Genomic DNA, 9,060 nt, shown 5'->3' with positions numbered 1-9,060 from the left:
TAAATGGAATCAGAGCTGGGTATGTGGCTCAGTGATAGAGCCTAACATGCAGGAGGCCTTGAGTTCATTGGATCTCCAGCACTAACAACAACAACAAAAACATATATATATAATATATATATATCTTCTTGTCACTGTGTGACTTTCATTTTGTTTTCAAGATTCTTCCATGATGTAGCTTGTATCAAAATTTCATTCCTTATTATTAAGACCAAATAATATTTAATATGCCACTGTATACATATACCATATTTTGTTTATTCATTCATCAGTTCATAGACATTGGATTGTTCCTACTTTGGGGGCATTGTTAATAATGAGGTTATGTACACAATTTTTTTTGTGTGTGTGGACATTATGTTTTCATTTCTCTTGAAATCCCTTGGAGGGTTGGGGATGTGGCTCAGTGGTAGAGCACTCGCCTAGCATGCATGAGGCACTGGGTTTGAACCTTAGCACCACATAAAACTAAAATAATAAAATAAAGATATTGTGCCCACCTATAACTAAAAAAAAAAGAAATATTAAAAAAAAGAAATCCCTTGGAGTGGAATTGCTGGGTCATGTGGTAACTCTATGTTTAACCTTCTGAGGTTAACCTCTGTTAGTTGTTTTTCCAAAGCATCATTTTATATTCCTACCACCAATGTATGAGGGTTCCAATTTCTCTACATCCTTGCCAACACTTGTTAATATCTGAATATAGCATTGTAATAGTATGAAGTGGAATCTGATTTTGGTTTCTTTGCATTTCCCTGACAGATAATAACATTGAATAGCTTTTCGTGTACTTATTAGCCATTTTTATATCTTTTTTGGAGAAATGTCTGTTCAGATCATTTGCCTATTTTTAAATTGGGTTATTTTTCTTTTATATATATATACATTTTCAGTTGTCGAAGGACTTTTATTTATTCATATGTGGAGCTGGGAATGGAACCCAGTGCCTCACACAGGCAGGGCAAACACTACCACTGAGCTACAGCCCCTGCCCCTTGGTTATTTTTCTTTTCATTATTAGGTTATAAGAGTTCTTTTTTTTTTTTTTTCTGGTTGCAGTGAACTTTATTGCTGGTATGTGACAGTAGGTATGTGACAATTCTGGGTCCTTTGGATTTCCATATGAATTTTAGGATCAGCCTGTCAGCTCCTTCCCCTTCTTCAGGGGACCTGGGGTAGAAATTGGGAGGAGGGGAGATTCTCAGCATGTTGAGGGACTGAGTTAGGGGCAGGGACTCCCCAGCAGCTGAGCGCCTCTCTCTTCCTGTGTTCTTGCTGGGGCAGGTGGTGTAGAGGCTCTTACTCCTTGGAGGCCCTGTGGACTATAAGGTCCACCACCCTGTTGCTGTAGCCAAATTCATTGTCATACCAGGAAACGAGCTCAACAAAGTGGTCTTTGAGGGCAATGCCGGCCCCAACATCAAAAGTGGAAGAGTATCACTATTAAATTCACAGGAGACGACCTGGTCATCCGTGTAGCTCAGGATGCCCTTGAGGGGGCCCTCTGATGCCTGCTTCACCACAAGAGACAGAGATGATGACCCTTTTGACACCACCCTTCAAATGAGCCCTGGCTTTCTCCATGGTAATGAAGATACCAGTGGACTCCACAACATATTCAATGTCATCGTATGTGGCAGCTTCCTCCAGGCAACAGGTCAGATCCACAACTGACACGTTGGGAGTGGGCACACAGAAAGCCTTGCCAGTGGGCTTCCCATTCAGTTCAGGGATGACCTTGCCCACAGCCTTGGCAGCACCAGCGGATGCAGGGATGATATTCTGGGTGGCCCAATGGCCATCATGCCACAGTTTCCCAGAGGGGCCATCCACAGTCTTCTGAGTAGCAGTGATGACATGGACTGTGGTCATGAGTCCTTCCACAATGCCAAAGTTGTCATGCATGACCTTGGCCAGGGGAGCTAAGCAGTTGGTAGTACAGGAAACATCGCTGACAATCTTGAGGGAGTTGTGATACTTCTCATGGTTCACGGTTATCATAAACATGGGGGCATCAACAGAAGGGACAGAGATGATGACCCTTTTGACACCACCCTTCAAATGAGCCCTGGCTTTCTCCATGGCAATGAAGATACCAGTGGACTCCACAACATATTCAGCACCAGCGTCATCCCAATTGGATGTTGGCAGAATCTCGCTCCTAGCGGATGGAGATGGACTTTCCATTGATGGCAAGCTTCCCGTTCTCAGCCTTGACTGTACCATGGAATTTACCATGGGTAGAATCATACTGGAACACGTAGACCATGTAGTTGAGGTCAATGAAGGGGTCATTGATAGCAACAATGTCTACTTTGCCAGAGTTGAAAGCAGCCCTGGTGACGAGGCACCCAATACGGCCAAATCTATTCACTATGACCTTCACCATTGTGTCTCAGAGATGTGGCTGGCACTGCACTAGATAGGAAGATGTGATTGCCTGTCAAATGGGGAGGAGTGGAGAGCCTATAAGAGTTCTTTATATATAAATGTCCTGTGACATATATAATTTGTAATTTCCTGGGTTGTCTTATACTTTCTTTTTTAATTTTAATTTTTAAATTATAGATGGACAAAATACCTTTATTTTGTTTATTTTTATGTGGTGCTGAGGTTCGAACCCAGTACCTCACATATGTGAGGCAAGCGCTCTGCCACTGAGCCACAACCCCAGCCCTGTCTTATACTTTCTTAATGATGCCCTCTGCTGCACAAAAATTTTAATTTGGATGAAGTGTTCAATTTATCTGTTTTTCCTTTAGTCGCTTGTGTTTTTGATTTCCTAGCAAAGAAACCATTGCCTAATCCAAGTAATAAAAATTTACATGAATCTGTTCTTCTAAGAGCTTTAGCTCTTACATTTAAGTCTTTGATTCATTTAGTGTTAATGTTTGCATATGGTGGGAGGTAGGGGTCAAATTTCATTCTTTTGCATACCAATGTCTAGTTGTCTCAGCCCTACTCATTGAGAAGGCTGTTTCCCCCACTGAATTTTCTTGACACTCTTGTCAAAAATCAGTTGGCGTTAGGGGTTGGAGTTGTGGCTCAGTGGTAGAGCACTCACCTAGTACAGGTGGGGAACTGGGTTTGACCCTTAACACCACATAAAGATAAATAAATAAAGGTATTGTGTCCATCTAAAACTAAAAAATATTTATTTTTTTTAAAATCAGGTGGCTTTAAATATAAGGATTTAATTCTGGACTCTTTGTTCTATTTTATTGATCTGTATGTCTAATCCTTATACTAGTAACACACAGTATTCATTACTGTAGCTTTGTAGTTTTTTTCCCAGATTGTTTTGGCAATTCTGGGTCCTTTGGATTTCCATAGGAATTTTAGGATCAGCCTGTCAATTTAAGCAAATAAACCAGTTGGAATTTGATGAAAATTAGATTGAATCTGTATGTGAGTTAAGAAAATATTGCCATCTCAACAACATTATGTCTTCTGATCTGTGAACATGGGATGAATTTCCATTTACTTAGGTTTTCTTTAATTTCTTTCAAAAATGCATTGTAGTTTTTAGTGTAAAATCTTGTATTTCCTTGATTAAATTTATTACTATGTATTTTATTATTTTGGAATGTTTTTCTCAATTCAATTTTGGATTATATTGCTAACGTACATAAATACAGTTCACTTTTCTATATTGGACTTATATGCTGCAAACTTGTTTTATTAGTTCTAGTATTTGTTTTGTGGATTCCTTAGGATTTGCTATATATGAGGTCATGCTCTCTGTGAATAGAGATAGTTTTACTTCTTTCTTTCTGGTCTAGGTGCTTTTTTTCTTTTTCTAGTCTAATTGCCCTGACCAGAACTTCCACTACAATGATTAGTAGAAGTGATAAGAGCAGACATTCCTGTCTTGTTCCTGATCTTAGGAGGAAAGCATTTGTTCTCTTATCAGTAAGTTCCAACTTTTTGTAGATGCCCTTCATCAGGCTGAGGAAGTTTCTTTCTATTTCTACCTTGTTGATTGGTTTCTTCATGAAGGGATGTTGAATTTTTTCAAATGCTATAAGATCATCTTGTGGTTTTTGTCTTTATTGCACTGATATGCTATATTACATTAATTGATAGAGGTTAAACCAACCTTGTATTTCTGGAACAAATTTCACTTGGTGATGGTATATGAACCTCTTTATATGTTGCTGGATTTGAAATCTTAGCATTTTGTTGAGTATTTTAATGTCTGTATTCATAAGAGATTAGTTTGTAGTTCTCTTTTCTCTCTCTCTCTCTTTTTAAGGAGGATTTTTTAAAAAATCTTTATTTTATTTGTTTATTTTCATGTGGTGCTGAGGATGGAACCCAGTGCCTCACGAGTGAGGGAAAAGTGCTCTACCACTGAGCTACAGCCCCAGCCCTTCTTTTCTCTTAATATCCTTGTCCAGTTTTATTACCAGAGAAATATTGACTTCATAGAATGAGCTGGTAAGTGGTAGGTGTTCCCTACTGTTTATCTTTTTTGTTGTTGTTTTTTTGTACTGGGCTGCTTTACCGCTGAGCTACATCCACAGTCCTTTGAAAAAAATTTTTTTAGGCTGGGGTTGTAGCTCAGTGGTAGAATGCTTGCCTCACATGCGTGAGGCACTGGGTTCTATAGCTTCAGCATCACATAAAAATAAATAAATAAAAATAAAGATATTGTATCCTTCTACAAGTTTAAAAATATATTTTTAATTTATTTTAAGAGAGGATCTTGCTAAATTTCCCAGGCTGGCCTTGAATTTTCAATCCTCCTGCCTCAATCTCCTGAGTCACTAGGATTATAGGTGTTCACAAAAGATGCTTATATACTTTTAAAACTACTAAATTGGCATTATCGTATGAAGTTTAGAATGCTGTCCCCCCACAATGTTAACATCACATTTTAAAGAGCAATGAAGTATTCAGGCTGGGATTATAGCTTACTAGAAGAGCACTTGCCCTGAATATGTGAAGCCCTGGGTTCCATCCTCAGCAACACATAAATATAAGTAAATAAAAATAAAGATATTGTGTTCATTTACAACTAGAAAAATAAATAAATAAATAAAAAGTAATGAAGTATTGATACATTCTATAACATGGATGAACTTCAAAAACATTTCACAAACAGTGGCGCATACCATGCCTCAGATCCCAGCAATTAGGGAAACTGAGACAGGAGGATCCCAAATTCAAAGCCAGCCTCAGCAACTTAATGAGGCCCTAAGCAACTTAGACCCTGACTCAAAATAAAATATAAAAAGAGGTGGGAATATGGCTCAGTGGTTAAGTGCCCCTGGGTTCAATCACCAGTAACCCCCCCCAAACAAAAAACAAAGTAAAAAACCCAGACATAAAGCATTATTTATTATATGATTCCATTTATATGAAATATGTATAGGAGATAAATCTGTAGAGACAGAATGCAGACTGAGAAGGGCGTGTGTTGGGGGGTCAGGTGGAGAGCAACTGCTGGAGGGTTTTCTTTTGCAGTAATGCTAGTGTTTTAGAACTAGATAAGATGGTGGATGCACAACATTGTAAATGTATTGAATGATACTGAATTGTTCATCTTAAAGTTTATATTTAAAAGTTAGTATTATCCTAATATCAAAACCAGTCAAGGATAGCATAAAAAAAAAGAAAACTATAGACCAATACCTCTTAGCAATATAGATATAAAATTTTTCAGCAAAATGCTAGAAAACCAAATTAATTTTGTGTGAATTTCATCTTAATAAAAAACTACATTTGAGAGAATTACTCAGATTTAAAGCTCTTTTGAAGTGTGATTTTAAAATGTTTTATTAGATTTTTTAATTATAATATGTGTATATTTGCTTATGGTGAAGTAAAATAATAGTTAAGGGCTGGGGTTGTAGTTCAGTGGTAGAGCACTTGCCTAGCATGTATGAGGCAGTGGGTTCCATCCTCAGCACCACATAAAAATAAATAAAGAAAATAAAGGTGTCCATCTACAACTAAAAAAAAACTATTTTAGAAAAATTATAATAATAGTTAAGTTTTATGTGCAAATCTCAGAATGCCATGGTTTTTTTTTTTCTCCTTGATATTGGGGATTAAATCCAAGGACTCTTTACCACTGAGTCACATCCCAGCCCTTTTTATTTTTTATTTTTATCTTTATTTTTAATATTTTTTAGTTGTTGATAGACCTTTATTTTATTTATTTATATGTGGTGCTGAGAATCGAACCCAGTGCCTCACACATGCCAGGCAAGTGCTCTACCGCTGAGCCCCAGCCCCAGCCCCACCTTTTTACTTTTTTGAGACAGGGTCTCATTAAGTTGCTTTGGGCCTCACTATATTGCTGAGGCTGGCCTTGAACTTGCAATCCTCCTGTCCTAATCTCGTCAATCACCATCTAGCCCATTATGATTTTTCAATATCTACAAAATATTTCAATAGAGATATGCTTTATTTTATTGTATACTTAATTCATCTAAAACAATATTCTTTTTTGGTGGGGTGGGGAGGTGCTGGGGATTGAACCCAGGGCCTTGTGAGGCAAGTACTCTACCAACTGAGCTATATCCCCAGCCCCTCTGAGGTTTTTGTTATTGGAGATTGAATTCAGGGGCACTCTACCACAGAACTATGTCCCCTGTCTGTCTGCTTCCTTCCTTCCTTCCTTCCTTCCTTCCTTCCTTCCTTTTTTCTTCCTGTACTTATCTATCTATGTATTTATGTATTAGTTCTGAACCCAGGGACATTTTACCACTATGCTATATCTCCAGTTCTTTCTATGTTTTATTTTGGAGACAAGATCACTAAGTTGCTAAGGCTATCCTCAAATTTGTGATCTTCCTGCCTCAGCCTCCAGAATCACTGGGATTACTATGCCTGGCACCTTTTTTTATTTTTTATTTTGAGACAAGGTCTTGCTAATTTTTCCAGGCTGGCCTCAAACCTTCAATCCTCCTGCTTCAGCCTCTTGAGTAAGTGGAATTATAGGGGCGTACCACTCTGCCCCCAATAATTTTTTTATTATGTATTATGCTTTAATGAGTGTCTTTATGATTTTTTCAAAGGAGTGAATTATTACTTCCTAAAAGTCATCTCCTTAGGATTGATTCCTAGAAGTGAGTGATTAGATCAAAGCAGAAAGGTTAGCATTTGTAAAGGTTTTTCAAGTATACTGCCAATTTTTCCCCACAGTTTCAGCTAACATTATGAATTATTATATTTTTTTTAAATTTGCTGGGCAAAATATGAAGCTTTTAGAAGTTATTATAAGAGGGCCATGTGTGTAGCTAGCATGCATGAAGACATGAGTTTGGTCTCCAGGACTGCAAAGGGAAAGGGGAAGGAGACAGGAGAAGAGGAAAAGAAGGAGAAAGAGAAGAAGAACAAAACACATGCAAAAACAATAATAATGCACAGGATTGGGAGTACAGCTCGGTGGTACAGTCCTTTCCTAGCATGTCTAAGACCCTGAGTTCTATCCCAGCACCACAAAACAAAAAATAAAATAGAAAATAATACATAAATAATATTATACAAAAATTAAAATTTTGTTTATCAAAATGTCATTATAAAAGTGATAGAGTAAGAGGAAATATTTAGAAAATACACAACTAGTAAGTGGCTTGTATCCAGAATATATGAAGAACTCCTACTGATTCCTAAGAAAAAAGAACCAAATAATAGTGAAAATATTACATATAAAAAGTTGTGGGTATAGCTAAGGCAGAATTTAGAGGGAAACCTATAGCATTAAGTCTACATATTTAAAAAGAATTGTTGAAAATTAGTAAGGCACCAGGTTGGGTGTGGTGGCCCACACATGTAACCCCAGCTACTTGGGAGGCTGAAGAAGAAGAATCACAAAATCAAGGCTCACCTGGGCAGCTTACTTATCGAGACTCTCAGCAACTTAGTGAGGCCTTGTCTCACAACTTTAAAAAGGTGAAAAATTTAAAAAGAACTGCGAAGGCATCTCACTGGTAGAGCACTCGTGGGTTCAATCCCTAGTAGCACCCAGAAAAAAAGAAAATTAATAAGCCAAGGATACATTTCAGGAAGTTATACTCAAAGAAAGTGGAAAAATGAAATAATAAACATAAGAGAAGAAATTAATGAAACAAAACCAAACATACAATAGAGAGAATTTGTTGTTGTGCTTCAATAGACCTTTAGGTTTTTTGGTTTTTTGTTGTTGTTTTTGGTACCATGTATTGAACTCAGGGGCACTTAACCACTGAGACACATCCCAGTCCTTTTTTGTATTTTATTTACAGACAGTGTCTCACTGAGTTGCTTAGGGCCTTGCCAAATTGTTGAGGCCAGTTTTGAACTTGAAATCCTTCTGCCTCAGTCCCCTGAGCCACTGGGATTACAGGTGTGCATCACTGCACTCAATGTCAATAGATTTTTTTGATTCTGGGACTTTGGCTTTGCTAAGCACATAATCTGCCACTGAGTTACACTCCAGCTCCCAATAAGACTATTTAAAGTAATAAAACTGTTCAGTTTAAAAAAGAAAACAAACAAACAAACATAAATAACTATTAGGAATAAAGAAGGAGACATTACAAGAGCTACTGTGCACATCTAAAAAATACTAAAACGAGGTTATGAACAATTTAATGTCAATAAATGTAAAAGATTTAGATGAAATATTAAGTTTTCTAGAAATAGTGATTTACCAAGTGACTCTGAAGACATGGAAAATCTGAATAATCCCATAATTCTTTTTCTTTTTTTCTTTTTTTTTTTTTTTAAAGAGAGAGTGAGAGAGAGAGAGAGAATTTTTTTTTTAAAGAGAGAGAGAGAGAGAGAGAGTTTTAATATTTATTTTTTAGTTTTCGGCGGACACAACATCTTTGTTGGTATGTGGTGCTGAGGATCGAACCCGGGTAGCACGCATGCCAGGCGATCGCGCTACCGCTGGAGCCACATCCCCAGCCCCCCATAATTCTTTTTCTTTCCTCCTCCTCCTCCTCCTCCTCCTCCTCCTCCTCCTCCTTCTCCTTTCTTTCTTTTTTTTTTTTTTTTTTTTGTACCAGGGATTGAACCCAGGGGCTTATAACTATTGAGCCAACCTTTTTTTTTTTTTTTTTG

General features: G+C 37.4%; 1 pseudogene; it reads right to left on the bottom strand.

Moving 5' to 3' along the window:
* Nucleotides 1–1,299: 1,299 nt before the first annotated feature.
* On the bottom strand, nucleotides 1,300–2,389 carry LOC113199912 (glyceraldehyde-3-phosphate dehydrogenase-like; annotated as a pseudogene).
* Between the last annotated feature and the right edge of the window lie 6,671 nt (nucleotides 2,390–9,060).

The sequence above is a fragment of the Urocitellus parryii genome, chromosome 1, assembly GCF_045843805.1.
Source record: "Urocitellus parryii isolate mUroPar1 chromosome 1, mUroPar1.hap1, whole genome shotgun sequence".
NCBI classification, from domain to species: Eukaryota; Metazoa; Chordata; class Mammalia; order Rodentia; family Sciuridae; genus Urocitellus; species Urocitellus parryii.
This window is presented reverse-complemented; position numbering and strand designations above follow the sequence as displayed.